Here is an 18,398-nt window from a genome sequence, read left to right as displayed (position 1 = left end):
GAAAGAGAGAATCCAAAGCAGGCTCCACACATGGAGCCTCACGTGGGGCTCAATCCCACACCCCTGGGACCGTGACCTGAGCCGAAATCAAGAGTCACATGCTCGGGGCGCCTGGGTGGCTCAGTCGGTTGGGCGGCCGACTTCGGCTCAGGTCACGATCTCACGGTCCGTGAGTCCGAGCCCCGCGTCGGGCTCCGGGCTGATGGCTCGGAGCCCGGAGCCTGTTTCGGATTCTGTGTCTCCCTCTCTCTCTCTGCCCCTCCCCCGTTCATGCTCTGTCTCTCTCTGTCTCAAAAATAAAGAAACGTTAAAAAAAAAAAAAAAAAGAGTCACATGCTCAACCGACTGAGCCACCCTGTACGTATTGGCTCTTAATACCATCCCGTCATTATCCCCACCGCCATCACCAACATCATCATTGACGTTACCGTCGCCCCCACTTACCGTCACCTTTTTTTTTTTTTTTTTAATTTTTTTTTCAACGTTTTTTATTTATTTTTGGGACAGAGAGAGACAGAGCATGAACGGGGGAGGGGCAGAGAGAGAGGGAGACACAGAATCGGAAACAGGCTCCAGGCTCCGAGCCATCAGCCCAGAGCCCGACGCGGGGCTCGAACTCACGGACCGCGAGATCGTGACCTGGCTGAAGTCGGACGCTTAACCGACTGCGCCACCCAGGCGCCCCGACCGTCACCTTTTTAACCACCACCATCATCTCCACCAACATCGTCATCAACATCCCTGCCCCCCCACACCTGTCATCCCCACCATCACCATCACCATCATTGTTTTCTTCTAGAGAAAGCTTGTTTATGGAGACCTGGGGCACGACTGGATGTCACCCTGCCCCAAAGGCGACGGCCAAAAGGACCAACGCTCAGCCCCTTCGACACAGTCTCCTGGCTATGTCCACGGAACTTGGCTCAGGGTTGTGGGCTCTCCCTCCGTCCTTACCCGCCAAAACCAAAGAGCCACGCCAGCTCAGAGGTTCCAGATGGCTCTCACTCTCGAAACGATCCCACAGGGGCCGTCCTGTAGAACTAAAACAAAACCGGACAGAAAACCAACCCCCTCCTCCCCCCAAACCAGGCAACGAAAGCATAAACAGAGGTTTCAAGTTTCTCCTAGTAAAGGCAGGCTGGAGCTTGGCCACAGCTGGTGTAGTTCAACTGCTCGAAGACGTCAGTGAATTCCCTCTCACCTTCCAAGAATTCCAGATACTGGCTGTTGCCAGTTTGTTCACAGATGTCAGGGCTCCCACAAATGTGGTTGTCTTGACCCCCCTCTCGCGGGGGCAAGACGTTCTGTGGTTGCAGCTGGAAGACCACTGCCATCAGGAATGCTAACATTTTCCCAGAGGCTTCCTCCCCACAGACTCCCGCTTGTGTTTCACTGGCAGAACCGGGTTACTCAGCCTACCCCCTGCCCCCCGCCCTGCCCCCGCAGGACAAAGGGGGCTGACGAAGCTAGAACGGGATTGCCATGACTGGCGGAATCAGGCAGGGTACATCGCTGCCCCCAGATAAAGTCTGGGTTCCATCAGCAAGGAAGAATGTGGGGGGTCGAGTGTCACGGTTATATGTCAAGGTACTATGGCTGCGTGCCAAGCCATCCCCGAATTTTGTGGCATTTATTTTGCCCCATGAGTCTGCAGTCTGGCAGGGCTCAGTGGGGACAGCGGGTCTCTGCTCCACTTGGCGACAGGTTACAACAACAGCGACATTTATTCTGCACATGATTTTTGCAATTTTGTCGGAGTTTGGTGAGTTAAGCTCATCTCCGTTCCCCTCGGTGTCAGCTGGGATGGCTCTAGAATCAGCTGATGACTCGCTCGCTCACATCTGGACCCGGGCTGGAAAGTTCCAAACAGCTGGGGCTCCCTGGGCTTCTCACTGTATCTCTATGTGGACGGCCCATATGCTCCCTCCAGTGTAACTGGACTTCCCCGCGTGTCAGCTCAGGGATCCCAAGGTGTGAGTTAAGAGAAAGAGAGGGAGGGAGGGAGATAGAGGGATGGAGGGAGGGAGAGGGGGGCAGGAGGGAGAGAGAGCGAGCGAGCATTCCTAGTAGAAGCAGGACCTTAGAAGTCACTGCATCCTATCTCCACCACATCCTATTTATTAGAAGAGGCCCACTGAGGGGCGCCTGGGTGGTTTGGCTGGTTAAGCGTCTGACCTTGGCACGGGTCACGATCTCACGGTTCGTGGGTTCGTGCCCCGCATCGGGCTCAGAGCCTGGAGCCTGCTCCAAATTCTGTATTTCCTCTCTCTCTGCTCCTCCCCTGCTCTGACTCGGTTTCTCCCTGTCTCTCAAAAATAAATAAACGTTAAAAAAAAGAAAGAAAGAAAGAAAGAAAAAAGAAGAGGCCCACTGAGGCCAGGTCACGAGTAGGAGAGGGGAGCTAGAGTCCATCTTTTGGGAGGGAGATAAATGATTGGACGTGTTTTAATGTCACATTTACGTACCAATGACAGAGACCTAGAAAAAAAAAAAAAACAGACGGTAAAGCACTGTGTTGGGTGGAGAATTAAGAGGACAGCTGACCAATGCTTTGAAACGCTCTTCTCTCTTCAGATCCTAAAACTTACAGCGGTTTGCTCTCCGAAGAATCAGAGTGGGGTCTGCTCAGCAAGGGAAGTAATTCCTCATTTAATTTTAAGTTTTTTACTGTTTACTTTTGGGAGAGAGAGAGAGACAGAGAGACAGAGCGCGAGCGGGGGAGGAGCAGAGAGAGAGGGAGACACAGAATCCAAAGCAGGCTCCAGGCGCTGAGCCGTCAGCACAGAGCCCGACGCGGGGCTTGGGTCCATGAAGCACAAGACCGTGACCTGAGCTGAAGTCGGCTGCGTAACTGACTGAGCCGCCCACGGACCCCAGTATTCCTCATTCTAGAGGCAGAGCAACCCTGTGGCAGTTACTGTCTCCCGCCTTGGCCTTGGTCCAGTCAGCCTTGCCACCTCCTGACCTCTGACCTCCAGCACGTGCAGCTCTTTGCCTGGGGGCTTGTCTCCTGGCTTTTGGAGCCTGCTCAGCACCCCCTCTGGTCCTTCTCCTACTTCCACCCTCTGGGGCTCTGGGCGAATGACTGGGAGGAGGAGGCGTATAAATACCCCAGCTCCCTCCCCCTTGGTGAGATGACTTTACCGTGCTCGGTCCCCTCTTCCAAGAGTTCTGCGGCACAGCTAAGCCTCAGTTGGCCACAGGGACTACCCACTTAGTGATGCAGACTGTGTTCACTCTTTCCCTTCCCAGTCGTGCTTCCCATACCTCTCTCGGGTTTTCCTGGGATCGCCGTGGAGGTAAGTTGCTGGCATGAGAATCCTAGTCTCAGAGTCTGCTTCCAGGGAAAACAAAGGAAGGCAACGAGGTTTAGAACTTGGAGGACAGGACTCGGAGTCTCAGCTCTGCCACGGAAAGCGCTTGGACATCACCGCTGCCACCCTCACAGGAGAGAAGCTGAACAAAGTGAAGACCGAGGACTTTCCATAGACCCTTCAGGGAATGGAGGTCATGGGGCGTGCCGCCACCCCGAAATCTGGAGAGACAGGGTGAACGCAGAGATTCACAGCTAAGAAGACCAGCTTACCAGGTGCAGAAACCACCTTAGCTAATAATCGGTAGGCACACTTACATGATAATTCTGATAAACTGCAGGAAGTCGACTGAACTAGCTCGGGAGATAAATCCTGGGGGCCCAGTCTTAGAAGGACCCCGTACTTTCATAGATTTTACTTCGAGGAGCCTAGCACATTCTCAGTTAATACCAGACAGAAATCCCCTCCTGTCTGGGGGTAGGGAGAGGGGGAAGTAACCCTTCTAAAATACACAGAAAGCATTCTCCGTAACAAAGGCCCGCCCTCTCAGGGAGGCTTCCAGGGCCACATCTGAGCTGAGAAAAGGGAAATTAAGACAACTCCAGCCTCATCTAGCCTTCCCATCTCTAGTAAGGCAAGAAGAAAAAAAAAAAGTCTAAGAAATGCTTCTGAAGGTCAGACTGGGAACTCAGGTCCTACAAAACGGACATCCAGTTATAGATGGCTTCTCCTCTGCCACCCTGCCACCCTATCCACGGGCTCCAGTGTACCAGTGGAGTACAACTGAGAATAGAAAGACTGATTTTATTTACTAAGGAGTTCTTAGGGAAACCCAAAGACCACAGAGGGTTAAAAAAAAAAAAAAAAAAAAAGGAAACTACAGAAAACAAAAGCCTTCAGTACCTACAGCTACAGCAAATATCAAACACAGCCAGCTTCTCGCCAGATTAACCTCACATTAGCAACCTAATTATCTTGTTTCCTATTATGTGCTGTATCGGGTCCGGCTTTCCACGGAAATTTCCAAGATACGCTGAAAGGCAAGAAAAAAACACAGCCTGAGAAGACAAAGCAACTCTCAGAGGCAGAGAGGATCCAGGTTCGAGACTTAATCCGACAGTAACTACAAACGGACAGATAGTAAAGCACCTCACAGAGAAAGTAGACGATGTGGAAGCACAGAAAAGGACACTCTATGGAGGATTCAGAAAGGACCGTCAGGGAAAAAAAAAAAAAAAAAAACGCCACACAGAGATGAGTAACGGTCTTAGTGGGCACGTGAGTTGGCTGGACACAGCCCAGGGAGCTTGAAGTTTTGTCAACAGACACTTCCCAAACTGAAATGCAGACAGAAAAAGACTGAAAAAAGGAAAAAAAAGGGAGAAAATATTCAAGGGCTGTGGCGTCACTGAAAAGGCGCTGCATACGCTTAAGGGGAAAACCAGAAGGGGAAGAAAATGAGAAAGGGACAGAAGGAATGTTTGATGTGCTTAGCTCCGTCAAAGTGGAGAATCTTCTACGCTAACGACAAACACTACAGAACAGATCCAGGAAGCTTAAAGAATACCAGGCGCAAGATAAATATCAAAGGATCTGTACCTGGGCATGCCATATTCAAACTGCAGAAAGCCAAAGACAAAGAAGAAATCTTGAAAGGAGCAAGTGGGGGGGAAACCCCTTATCTATAAAGAAACAGACTTTTTGTCAAAACCAGGCTAGCAAGAAGAGAGTGGGATGAAGTATTCAAAGTATTGAAAGAGAAAACCACCAGGGCACCTGGGTGGCTCAGTTGGTTAAGCCTCCGACTCCTGATTTCCGCTCAGGTCGTGATCTCACGGTTCGTGAGACTGAGCCCGGAGTCAGGCTCAGGGCTGACAGTGTGGAGCCTGCTTGGGATTCTCTCTCCGCACCCCCCCCCCGCCCCTCCCCCCGCTCGAGTGCATGCTATCACTCTCTCACCCTCTCTGTCAAAATAAATAAATAAACACTAAAAAAAAAAAAAAAGATAAAAGCCACCAACCTAGAATTTAGCATCCAGTGAAATTACCCCTCAAAAGTGAAGGAGATGTTCTCAAACAAACCAAAACCAAGGAAATTTGTGGTCAATAGACCTGCCTCCCAAGAATTGTTAAAAGAAGTTCTTTGGAGAGAAAGAAAATAATGTTAGAAACTCAGATCTACATAAAGAAGAGTGTCAGAGGAGAAATAAATTAAGGAAAATAAAAATGAAATTGTACGAAAACCCTGAACTGATGTGATACATAGCTATTCAAAGTAATAATCATGTTGGGTGATTATAACATACGAATAAGTGAAATGAATGGCAACAAAGTTACAGGGAATGGGAGGGAGGAATTGGGAAAACTTTGTAGTACCTGTAACACAACACAGTGTTGCTCGAAAATAAATTTAGATTATGTTGTAAATACATATTGCAAACTCTATGACAATCAGTAAACTTTAAAAAAAAAAAAGAAGTATAATATATGTTAAGAGAGGAGAGAAAACTTAATTCTATAAAATGCTCAGTGAAGACCAGAAAAATCAGAAAAAGAGCATGTTTTTTAAGAAACAAAGAAAAAGTGCAATGAATACAAACCAGTTACCAACATTAGCCCAATTATACTGATAAACATTTTAAAGTTGTATAGTTTAAATACACCAACTAAAATATAGAGACTGTCAGAGTGGATTAAAAAGTAAGACCCAACTGCATTTTGTCTACAAGAAACCCATTAAAAATTTTTTTTTTCGTTTATTTTTGAGAGAGAGAGAGTGTGGGGGGGGGGGGGAGGGGAAGAGAAAGAGGAAGTCACAGAATCTGAAGCAGGCTCCAGACTCCAGCCTCTGAGCTGTCCGCAGAGCCTGACACAGGGCTTGAACTTGCGAACTGTGAGATCATGACCTGAGCCAAAGTTGAATGCTTAACTGACTGAGCCATCCATGTGCCCCTACAAGAAACCCATCTTAATTGTATACATGCGCTTAAATGAAAACTAATGGGATAAAGAAAGGTATACCATGCTAACATTAATCAAAAGAAAGCTGGAGTAGCCGTATTAACTTCAGACAAAGCAGACTTCAGCACAAGGAATAGTAGCAGGGATTAAAGAGGAAATTATAAAATGATAAAAGGGTCCATTCTCCAAGAAGACATAACAGCCCTTAATGTATATGCACCTAACAACAGAGTGTCAAAATACATAAGGCAAAAACTGATAGAACGGCAAGGAGAAATAGACAAACCCACTATTATTTGGGTAATAATATCATTGGATCTTAATAATATTGGAAGTTGGAGACTTCAACACCTTTTTTTTTTTTAGTGATTGACAGATCCATTAAGCAAAACTCAGTAAGCATATAGCTAAATCGAACAGCACTATCAATCAACTGAATCTAATGGACATTCACATAACTTAACAACAGAAGATTATACTTTCTTCTAAGCTCACATGGAACATTCACCAAGACAGACCACAGTTTAGACTGTAAAATAACTGTAACAAATTTAAAAGATTAGAAATCATATAAAATACATACTTAGTCTACAACGGAATTAAACTAGAAATCAATAATAGAAAGCAACCTGGAAAATCCCAAAATAATTGGAGAAGAAAAAGCACACATAGATCAAAGAATACATCAGAGAAGAAATTTTTTAAGTATTTTATTTTTATTGTTTAAAGTTTATTTATTTTGAGAGAGAGAGAGAGAGAACAATCATGAGTGGTAAAGGGCAGAGAGAGAGAGAGAGAGAGAGGGAATCCCAAGCATACTCCACACTGTCAGCACAGAGCCCGATGCAGGGCTCAATCTCACAACTGAGATCATGACCTGAGCTGAAATCAAGAGTCGGACACTTAACCAACTGAGAGCCACCCAGGTGTCCCTGAAATATTTTTAAATAAATGAAAATAAAAACATAACTTACCGAAATTTGTGAGGTGTGGTGAAAGAGGTGCTTAGAGGGAAATCTGTAGCATTGAACACAGATACTAGAACTTAAGAACTCTTGGGGCGCCTGGGTGGCTCAGTCGGTTGAGCATCCGACTGTTGATTTCAGATCAGATCATGGTCCCAGGATTGTGGGATCGAGCCCACGCTTAGCGTGGAGCCTGCTTAAGATTCTCTCTCTCTCCCTCCCTCTCTCTCTCTCTCTCTCTCTCTCCCCTTCTGCCCCAGCACCCCCCTCACATTCTAAATTAAAAAAAAAAAAAGAAATAAAACTAGATTTTTAAAAATGTTTATTTATTTTTGATAGAACACAAGAGAGGGAGACACAGAATCCAAAGCAGGCTCCAGGCTCTGAGCAGTCAGCACAGAGCCCAACATGGGGCTCAGACTCACGGAACATGAGATCATGACCTGAGCCGAAGTCTGTCCCCCAACCTACTGAGCCACCCAGGTGCCCCGAAATAAAGAAAACTCTAAAATCAGTAACCTAAGAGATGAAAAATAAGCATATTAACATATGCTCCACACGGTATGTCCTTAGGGGAATTGCAAATTAAAATGACAATGATAGGGGGCGCTCAGTGGCTCAGTTGGTTAGGCGTCTGGCTATGGCTCAGGTCACGAAGTCGCCGTTTGTGGGTTCGAGCCCTGCTCGGGTTCTGTGCTGACAGCTCAGAGCCTGGAGCCTGCTTCAGATTCTGCGTCTCCCTCTCTCTCTGCCTCTCCCCTGCTTGGCTCTGTCTCTCTCTCTCTCTCTCTCTCTCTCTCTCTCTCTCTCTCAAAAATAAATAAACATTAAAAAATTTTTTTTTTAAATAACAATAATATGCCAGTACACACCTACCAGACTAGCTAAAATGCAAAAACACTGACCACACCAAATGCTGGCAAGAATGCAAAGCAGCAGAAGCCTCGTTCATTGCTGCTGGAAATGCACACTGGTAGGGACACTCTGGAAAAGCGTTTGAAAGTTTCGTGCAAAAAGAAACATTCTCTAACCATGTGATCCAGCAATCGCACTCCTCTGTATTTGCCCAAAGGAGTTGAAAACATGTCCACACAAAACATGCGCACGAGGGCTTGAAGCAGCTTTATTCCTAACCGCCCAAGACTGATTTGGATAAAATGTGGTACATCCAGACGACGGAATAGTATTCAGTGCTGAAAGAAAAAGAAAAAGAGAACGAAGAAGAAAAAGAAAAAGAAAAAGAAAAAGAGAATGAAGAAGAAGAAGAAAAAGAAAAAGAAAAAGAGAACGAAGAAGAAAAAAAAAGAAAAAGAAAAAGAGAACGAAGAAGAAAAAGAAAAAGAAAAAGAGAATGAAGAAGAAAAAGAAAAAGAAAAAGAAAAAGAGAACGAAGAAGAAAAAAAAAGAAAAAGAAAAAGAGAACGAAGAAGAAAAAGAAAAAGAAAAAGAGAATGAGGAAGAAAAAGAGAATGAAGAAAAAGAAAAAGAAAAAGAAAAAGAAAGAAAAAAAGAAAAGGAAAAAGAAAAAGAAAACCATCAAGCCCCCAAAAGACAAGGAGGAATCCTAAAAGCGTATTCTAAGTGTGGAAAACTAAACAGGAACAGTAAATAGATCAGTGGCTTCCAAGGTTCACGCTGCTCTATCCTGGCAGACACAAGTCATCGCGCATTTGTCCAAACCCGATTTTGTCAAAAGTGTCACGGAGTGAGTGAACCGGGACGTAAACTGCAGACTTTAGTTAATAGCAACTGCGTAAATATCGGTCACTAACCGGAACAAATACACCACATTAAGGCAAGACGCTAGTAACAGGGGAAGTCGTGCTCATGGAAGGGAGGTGTGTGGGACCGGTCTGCACTACCCGTTTTTCTGTAAATCTACACCTCTTATTGAACAATTTTATTCATCTTTACCACTCCTTTAAAACCTGAGAGATGGGCTTAAAACGAGTGAGTTACGATGTGATGTGAGCTGAATTTGTATTGAAGCCACACTTGGGAACCCCCTGGGTGAAGGGACTGGGTTTTTATTATTTGGGGGTCTCCAGGCTCCTCCCTAGGCCCGACACAGAGCCGATAAAGGCTGCATAGCGCGGGGCAGGTGAATTTGAATAATGAAACCGTATGCAAAGTGACAAGCTTCCCATTTATTGCCTCTGGGGCCTCACGACAATTCCCTGTTCTCTTGAACTCCTATGTTGACATCATTTCAGACTTACAGGCAGGTGGCGAGAGTCGTCCAAAGAATTCCCGTGTTCCCTTCCCCCGATTCCCCCCCCCCCCCCAAGCCTTCACGGAGGACCCCATGTGGTGTGACCTTCCCTGTCTTTCCAGTGTTTTCAGCCCCATTTCCCAAGGAAGAAACAGGTTGAGGGAAAGGCCCCATTTTCATCTTCGCTCTGTTTAGGAACAATGATGAACATTCCCTGAGCGCCTACGACATGCGGGGCATCGTTGCAAGCACTTCACCGGCCTTTTGGCATTTCCCCTCACCAGGCCCCAGGAAGCAGCCCGTCGGGGTCCCTCTTGGCAGATGTGGAAGTTGAGGCACAGGGACGGTGACCCTGCGGCCCAGAGTTCCACAGTCAGTAAGTGGTGGACTTGGTCTGCGGAGGCAGGTGTTTTGGTGGCAATTGAAGAGTGAGGTTGACTTAAAACCGCAGAAAACAGGGTGGGAGCCAAGCTGGGAGTGTGGGAGGGCAGACGGCACAGGCCCTGAGATCAAGAGTCAGGCGCTCAACTGCCTGAGCCACCCAGGCTGTCCCTTCCTTATGACTTTCTTAATAACATTCTTTACTCTAGCTTACTTTATTATTATTATTTTTTTTTTATTAAAAGCTTTTGTGGGCGCCTGGGTGGCTCAGTCGGTTGAGCATCCGACTTCAGCGCAGGTCATGATCTTGTGGTTCGTGGGTTCAAGCCCCGCGTCGGATTCTGTGTCTCCCTCGCTCTCTGCCCCTCCCCCGCTCATGCTCTGTCTTTCTCTCTCTCAAAAGTAAATAAAACATTAAAAAAAAATTTTTTAATTCCTTTGCAAACCTCCTTTATCTGTACCACCGCCCCCTCCCCGCAAAGATATATGTTAACAGTCATATTTCAGACTTAACAGCCCCTGATACACATCTGAAGGGTCTCATGACTGAGGTTTCACTAAGCAGTAATAAAAGATGTTTTCCTAGGGGCGCCTGGGTGGCGCAGTCGGTTAAGCGTCCGACTCCAGCCAGGTCACGATCTCGCGGTCCGTGAGTTCGAGCCCCGCGTCGGGCTCTGTGCTGACGGCTCGGAGTCTGGAGCCTGCTTCAGATTCTGTGTCTCCCTCTCTCTCTGCCCCTCCCCCGCTCACGCTCTGTCTCTATCTCTCAAAAATAAATATTAAAAAAAATTTTTTTTGAAAGCTTTTAAAACATGTCTATTTATTTATTTTGAGAGACAGAGCACGGAGGAAGGGCAGAGAGAGGGAGAGAGAGAGAGAATCCCAAGCAGGCTCCGCCCTGTCAGCCCAGAGCCTGACACAGGGCCCGAACCCACGAACCATAAGATCATGACCTGAACCGAAACCAGGAACCAGACACTTAACCAGCTGAGCCCCCCAGGCGCCCCTCTAGCTTCCTGTGTTCTAGAAATACAGTATATAATACTGTACAACATGGAAAATATGGTTTAATCAACAGTGTTATCTGTAAGGCTTTGGTCAACAGTAGGCTATTAGGAGTTACGTTTTTGGGGAGTCAAAGTTACATGTGGATTTTCTACTGCCCCATGGTCTGTACCCCTAACCCCCCATGTCATTCAAGGGTCAGCTGTATATGAGTTTGAGTCCGTGGGTGTGGGTGTGAATGTGTGTGGCCGTGTGAGTGTGCACCACTGTGAACACGTGGTGTGGATGAGTGTGAGTCAGTGTGAACATATGGGTGGGTGAGTGAGTGTACGTGGATGGGTATGAATGTGTGCAGGTGTGCGAGTGGATGTGTGAGTATGTGAGTGTGAATGTATGCACGTGAACGTATTTGGAGAATGTGAGTGAGTGGGTGTGAGGGTGGGTGAGAACGTGCGTGCAAGCTTTTCTAGGCAGGAACAAACCTTTGTCAGTGAAGCAATGCCTATACCTGCCCCCAACCCCCCCCCGGCCATTGCTCTTGGCGGATTTCACGTGAAATGCAGAATTCCCGGGCGCCTGGGTGATTAAGTCGGGTAAGCGTCTGACTCTTGATTTCGGCTCAGGTCGTGATCTTATGGTTCACGAGATCGAGTCCCGTGTTGGGCTCTGTGCAGAGCCTGCTTGGGATTCTCTCTCTCTGCCCCTCCCCTGCTCATGCTCGGTCTCTCTCTCTCTCTCTCAAAATAAATAAATAAAAACATTAAAAAAAAAAAAAAAAAAAGAAATGCAGAATTCCCATCTGACCTGAATTCCTGTTGGAATTCACAGCTTGTCTGGCCAAGCATCCTGGCTCTTGCTGAGGCCTCTCTCTCTGGCTGCCCTGGCTGTCCCCATCCAGCGTTCATTACACACAACTGCTTGCGTTTGTGACTTGTCAGGGCTCCCGCCTGACCCCCAGGGCTAAGAAAGCAGGGGATGGGTATTTCTCACTCTCTCCTGCCCCCAGCTCAGGCCCTGGCACATGGAGGCATTAATACATACATGCTAAATTATTGTAGCTTTTCTCACCTCTAGGTATTTGCTCGCCCCATCCCCTCTGCCTGAATGCCTTTCCCTTTTCCCTCCCTTTTCTGCACTGATCTTTGGAGAGACCGTCAGAGGCCATGTCCTCCAGGAAGCCACCCTTGACTCCCCCCCAAACTGTCTACTGTCAAATACTTGAACGGTAAGGTCTCAGTAAGCAGGGTCCACATTTATTTCGTATCTCCATATCTGTGTCCTCAGCGCTTGTCACAGGCTTAGGCACACAGTAGGGCCGAGAAAAAAATAAGTGCATGAAAAATAACGAAAGAGAATTGAAGTACTGTGTCCCCTCCCAGAGGCTTCTCTGCTCCCCTGGCTCACCCTCCACCACAGCAAGCCCATCGGGCTGTCCTTGGCTGTGAGGATTCTGCCTCCACTCTAAGACCACGAGCTCCTCGAGCCCAAGATGGGGCCAAATTACCCTCTGGGTCTCCAGCACTTCGCAGCCTGAGTCAGCACATCCTCTTACCTTACCTCCTTCCATCTTCCCTTCCTCAAGCCTCTCCGGCCAAGCTAGCCTTCAGACTATCACTCCAACACGCCACCCCAGGGCCTTTGCACTTGCTGTTTTCTCTCCCTGAACTGGTCTTCCCCCACATTCTGTTCAGGATCAGCTCAAACGTGTCTTCATCAGGGACACCTTTCAACCACCGACCCCGACTGGCCTAATAGGTCCCTCTCTGCTTTATTTTCTTCTCCGGACCTCTTGTCACCTGAAATATTTTATTCTCTTAGCATTCTTCCCTACTGCTTGGCTCCATTGGGGTTTTTATGGTGTCCAGTGGTTCGTGGTCTACGGGGCCTGGGCTCAAATCCCACACCTGCTGCACGATTGTCACCAAGTTTCCCCTCTGTGCCTCAGTTTCCCCATCCGTAAAACGAGTGATAGTAATACAGCTCCCTCCTAGGGTAGTTGTGAGAGTTAAATAAATTACTACATGCAGTGCCTCACAACAGAGCCTGCCAGATCTTACCAGCTATTACCAGAAGAGTTGTTCCACTATCTAAATTCTTCGGGCCCCCGGCATATGGCAGGCGCTCAGGAAACGTTGAAGGAACAAACGCACAGGGGCACCTCGCAGAAGCTGGGCCGCTGGGAAGGGCAGAGGGATGAAAGCCGCCCAACGCCCCAGCTCCACATGCACCTGCCCCCCTGCAACGCGAGGCTGGGGGCCGGAGCCGGGACGCCACTCGGAGAGCCAGGGGGAAGCACTGCGGGGTCCTGGCGGGAGAGGCCGCGCGGGGGAGGAGGCGGGCCCGGGAGCCAGGCCCGGACAGTGGGCGGCCGGGAGGCACGGGGAGGGCGGGGAGGGCGGGGGCACGGGGCGGGGCCTGCAGGGGGCGGGGCCTGCAGAGGGGCGGGGCGCAGGAAGCCGGGGCGGGCCGGCTCGCGCGCCCAGGAAAGCCCCGCGCGGCGCGGGCAGGACTGGCTGACCGGGGGTCCCCCACATCCCGCTCGGGCGCCGGCGCGGCGAATGGACCCGGGGCGCGCAGGTAGGACGCGGGCCGATGCGCGCGGCGGAGACGGGGGACCGGCCGGGGGACGGGCTCGGCCGCCGGCGGGGTTCCAGGCGACGGGGACCCCCGGGCGGACCAGACCCCGTCGGGGGTCGCCCGGAGCCCGCTCCTCCCCGCGCCCCGAGCGGCGGCCGGCTCGGCCCGGGCGCCCCCGGGGGCGGCGGACGCGCGGAGCGGGGACCCCGGCGCGCTCCCCAAACTCGTGCTGGCCCGGAGACGCCAGCGGGGACGGCCCCTCGGGGACCCGGGGCCGTCGTGAGCGTGGGGTGAGGCGGGGCTCGGGCCATGCAGCGCCAGTGTCCCAGCGATCACCCCCTGCCCCGCGCGCAGGAAATGGGTGAGGATTGGGGCGGAGGGGGGGAGGGGGAGTTCCGAAAACTGAACTTGGTTACCCGGTCGAGGCATCTGGGGAAACGGGGCCCTGTCGACTCCTTGTCTCCTTACTTGAACGTTGGGTAGACCCAGTAACAATAGCGGTCATTTAACTGGACTCATTTTGTACAGATTCTGTCCTGAGCATTGAACGTATTCTGAGTTAAATCGCAAAATAACTGTTTTGGTCGGTGCCGTGTGTCCGTCCGTTTTTCAGAGGAGGACGCTGTGTGGCACAGGCAATTTAAATGACTTGCCCGAGGTGGACAACTGCCTGGAAAGGGTGCGGCAGGATTCGAACCCAGGCGGTTCTGACGCCAGAGCCTGTCGTGGTCCACCCGTCGGCAATATTTGTCAAACTACCCCATAAACGAATTATCCAAGGGATTTTATTAAAAGGCAGATTCCCGGGCTGTCTTCAGTGAGGTTGCGATTCAGTAAATCTAGGAATCTGGAGTTTTAAAAACCCACAACATCTGGATTTCTTGTATCAAGCAAGACTGGGGACCAAGCAACCCTCAGTGGTCCTGCTGCTGGGATTTGCAGATGGCTTCCCTGCCAGCACTCATCCTGGTGGGGTCCTAGCCTCTGCTCTTCCCCAGCTGCCTCCCAGGTTCCACCCCTGCTGCTCCTTCCCTAAGGGTGGCCTGTTAGAAGCCTGGGCATTTTCTGGGACATCAGTGCCTTGATTACAATCCCAAAGTCCGATGGGGAAACTGAGAGTGAGGTGCACCTCTGTCCAGGGTGTCCCCCCCACGGTCAGGGGATTCCAGAGTCCTGCAAAGACTCCTCAAGAGCAGCTCACCTGCCCAGTGGTTACAGATGTGGATGCTGTGGTGTTGGCAGGGAGCAAGGGGTTGGGGGGGGGGGGGGCAACCTCCCGCAGCCATCCATTCATTAATCAGCACCCGCTGGGCTCCTACAGGACACTGCTCTAAATAGCACTGGTGTTTGCCTTTCGGGGGGGCTCGCGCAAGTAGGGGTGATCACCTGGCAGGGACAGGCTTCATGGAGCGGGGACCCCTGAGCCAGCCTTGGAAGAGGGGCGGGGGAGCTTGGCTGCGGGAGAATGGGAGGGAAAGGCATGCTGAGCACTGGGAGCAGCTGGGAGCAGCTGGGAGAGGCCTGAGGGAGAGGTGCCGGGGGGAGGGGGAGGCAGCCAGACAGGGATGGGAAGGTGCGTCTGGCCACGTTGTGGAAGGCCTTGAATGCCATGCTGAAGAGTGTGGCCCAGTGCACTTCACCTCAGCCCGAGCCATAAAAATCACAATGCAGATTCCTGGGTGCCCCCGGATCCCTGAAGCCAAGGCTGGAGGGAGGCCTTGGGAAGGCAGCAGGGAGGGAAAACCACTCGTGAGTCAGGCACTCTGGTTACCACACGCCCAGTTACCAGCAGATGTGGGATCACCTGAAGATTTCCACATTCCGGGCAGCAGCTCAGTAACTGATGTGTTTTGTACCACACAGCAGGGGCAGGGAGGTGGTCCCCTAAGGCAGTCAGTTTCCAGATGCTCTGATTTAGCAACGCAGCTGAAATGCACTGTGGGAGAAGTGAGGAGAGGGCCTGTCCTGGACCCGTCCTCTCCCTCCACCCCTACTCCCCTGCCCCCCAGAATGGAGGTGCTGCCCTCTGCCCTCAGCTGCCTTTGATGGCACCTGCAAGGGAGGCAGGGACAGAGCCCCCCGGGGTGCTTCACATTTGTCAGGCTGGGCTTTCACGAAGGCTAAGGGCATCATGTTTTATAAGATACTTAACACAGTTTCCAAAGCGTCGTACATGCACAACAAATGTTCATGACTGTTTTTACCCGTTAGGAAGTATAGCGTGGAGGTGACGAGTATGGACTCTGGAGCCAGGTTGCCGAGGTTCCAATGCTGGATTTCCAATTTACTAATTTGTCAGGACCTCAGTCTCCCCGTTTATGAAATTACAGTGACTGCTTTATACCATTGTAGCAACGATTAAGTGAACGGATACATGTCGAGCCTCCAGAACAGTGCCTGGTACTGACTGAGCACTATGTATTTGTTAAATAAATAAAGGAACCCCATTGGATGGGATGGAATCGATCCATTTTGCCAGGGAGGAAATTGAGACCCAGAGATGTGTGCAGTGGCCTTGCCTAAGGCCATGTTGTCTAGGAGCGACAGGGAAGGATTTGAATCTGCCTTTCTCCCCAGCCTGAGTTCTCTCCTGCTATGTCAGTTTGCTCAGGTTAGCAAGAGGGACATCTTTCTGAGCGTTCCACATGCCCAGTCACGTTTGGCCAGAATTCCCTTGGCTAGGCTAGAAGACAGGCCAGTGACTCGCCTGGCTGTGTATGAACTTGCCCTTTGCAAGAGTGTGGACAGGAAGCCCAGGGGAGACTGAAGGCTCTTGCAGAGGCCAGGGCAACCAGCGTCACCCAGGGCTGTCTCCCTGTTTTCTGACTGCCATCGAGTCATTCTGTTTCTCTGAGCAGGAGGCAGAGAGAAGGACACAGGCTTGCAGACAGGGGCCCCGGGTTCAGATCTGACCTTGCTATTTCCTATCTGTGTGATCATGAGGCACTTGCTTAACCTCTGTGAGCCTCGGTTTGCTTGTCACGAAAATGAGTATTGGGGGGTGTTCAGGGCATAGTTTTTACAGGCGCCTTGCCCACGGCTCAGTGATGGCGGTTTCTTTTCTTAGGACAATCGCTTCTCCATATCCAGCACCTGGCTAGCTCATTCATGTCTTCAAATGTTCATCAAGCACCTATATGTTCCAGGAGCTACTGACCGAGTATTGGACAAAGTCCTTGCTCTCCTAGAGTTTAAATTCTAGTTTGAAGACGGGCGATACACAACTAAGCAAACACATTCACATGTATCACCCTTATTCCTAATTCTGAACTCTGCAAGTTCTGAAAACCGACAAGGTTTTCCATCATTCAGTTGGAAGCAAGAACTGAGGGGAACTAATCAGGGGGTTCTTTGGTGTGTTTGTTAATCCCCCTGGACGCCAACGCTTATGTGTTGCCCTGTGGAGAAATTGACGTGAGCGATGAGGGGGAGGGAGAGGGCAGTGCTGGACCCATGGGGGGAGGGAGGCAGGGTGGGTGGTTACGCCTGGTGGGATTTCATCCTCAATAACCTGTCTATAATCTGAGTTACTGTGACTTCTGAGACATGCCTGGTCCCCCGGGATTTCACACAAGAGGACAGGGACCTTCAGGACCCCGTCAGGACTGGGGAGGAAAACGAAAGCCGGGTGAGGGTGGACTTTGCGGGCGCCTCTCCCGAGGAGCCACATTTAGGACGACGTGGGGCAGAGGCCCCGGGGAAGAATGGGCCAGGGGCGGGGAGGGAGCCCGCAGGGAAGGTCTCATCCACCCCACCAACCCCGCCTCCTGGCCCGCTGCTTGTCCCTGGCTCTGGGCGCACAGTTCTGTCTAAACTTGCATGTCCTTGCCTTTCCAAGATGTGACCGTGAGTCTGAGATTTCGGGTTTGGCTTTGACTGACTCATTCTCACCCACGGGGGCCCGCGTGGCATTTCCGAGTTTGCTTTAGAGATTCTGGGACTTGTCTCAAGCAGGCCCGGGTGCCAGCCGGCTGGAGAGGATCAGCAGCGGGGCGGACATCTGAGTCCTCCCTCCACCCGCCTCCCTCCTCCAGGGACAGAGGAAGGAAGTGGGTCCGTGTGAGGGGAAGAGAGCGTGGCTTCCTGGGTTTGGTGGAACCCTTCCTAATATTAGCGGAAGGACTGTAGTTCTGAGCAGCGGGTTGAAGGGACTAACCACACACCTGAAAGTAACAGGTACACACACGTCTTGAGGGTCAGCACCAGGCTTCCACTCGCTCAGCAGACGTGTTAGGGACTGGGGACACAGCAGCGAATGACACAGAAACGAGAGCCCTCTTAGAGCTGACAGTCTAGCGAGGGAGGTGACTTTTGAGGTGAGACCTGCGGCAAAAAGGCACATGGACATCCGGAGAGTGATTCCAGCAGCGGGGACAGCAGGTGCAAAGGCCCTGAGGTGGGAACAGGCTTGGTGCATCTGACTCACAAGGAAGCTGATGTGGTGGTATGGAAGTGAGCCAGACACCGAGGGGTAGGAGCATAGGTCAGGGAGGAAGACGGGAACCAGATCCCTGCAGTGTCTCGTTCACCTTGTAAAGTAACCTTCCCAAGTAGGAACTGCTCTTATCTAGACTCTGCCGATGAAGAAACAGGCACTGAGTAGTTGAGTCACTTGTCCGGGGTCACACGGGTGGCAGCGCGGGGCCGTGAACCCAGCACCTCCAGCATCTCCAGTCTTTACCACGGTGTTTAAACACCTGGATGTGGTCAGGCCCGGATTGGTGTTACGGGTGATTCCATCATCATACAGATCGTTTTACAGATCATTCTGCCAATGAGCACGTTCCCGGCCTGTGACCGTGACCGTGACCGTGACATCCACCACAGCACAGAGCATACAGTGAGGATCAGGCACTGCACTGGGTGAACACGGGTAGATGAGTGGGCGCCTCCCCGTTTCCCCGAGGAGGAAACTGAGGCTCTGGGTCAGTGGCCGATCCGGGTGGCACAGCTCCAAGGGGGCAGAGTCTGGATTCAAACCCAC

At 50.7% G+C, this 18,398-nt stretch overlaps 1 protein-coding gene and 1 long non-coding RNA gene across 4 annotated transcripts in view; one reads left to right on the top strand and one right to left on the bottom strand.

The window, feature by feature from the left end:
- Window positions 1-319: 319 nt before the first annotated feature.
- Window positions 320-13,185, bottom strand: LOC131501044 (uncharacterized). Its single transcript, XR_009256597.1, has 3 exons — window positions 12,895-13,185; window positions 695-3,535; window positions 320-450 (listed from the first exon to the last, which is right to left on the bottom strand). It is a non-coding gene; the product is annotated as an uncharacterized LOC131501044 (long non-coding RNA).
- Window positions 13,186-13,271: 86 nt separating this feature from the next.
- Window positions 13,272-18,398, top strand: part of IL4R (interleukin 4 receptor) — a 41,613-nt gene continuing 36,486 nt past the window's right edge. For 2 of the 3 annotated variants that reach the window (XM_058711980.1, XM_058711978.1), the window contains exon 1: window positions 13,272-13,414. The gene's annotated coding sequence lies outside the window, so the exon portion shown is untranslated. The remainder of the gene's footprint in view (window positions 13,415-18,398) is intronic. The other variant, XM_058711979.1, reaches the window with a different exon arrangement.

The sequence above is a fragment of the Neofelis nebulosa genome, chromosome 18 (genome assembly GCF_028018385.1).
Source record: "Neofelis nebulosa isolate mNeoNeb1 chromosome 18, mNeoNeb1.pri, whole genome shotgun sequence".
NCBI classification, from domain to species: domain Eukaryota; kingdom Metazoa; phylum Chordata; class Mammalia; order Carnivora; family Felidae; genus Neofelis; species Neofelis nebulosa.
The sequence above is the reverse complement of the archived record's forward strand: the minus strand, read 5'-3'. Positions and strand labels throughout refer to the sequence as shown.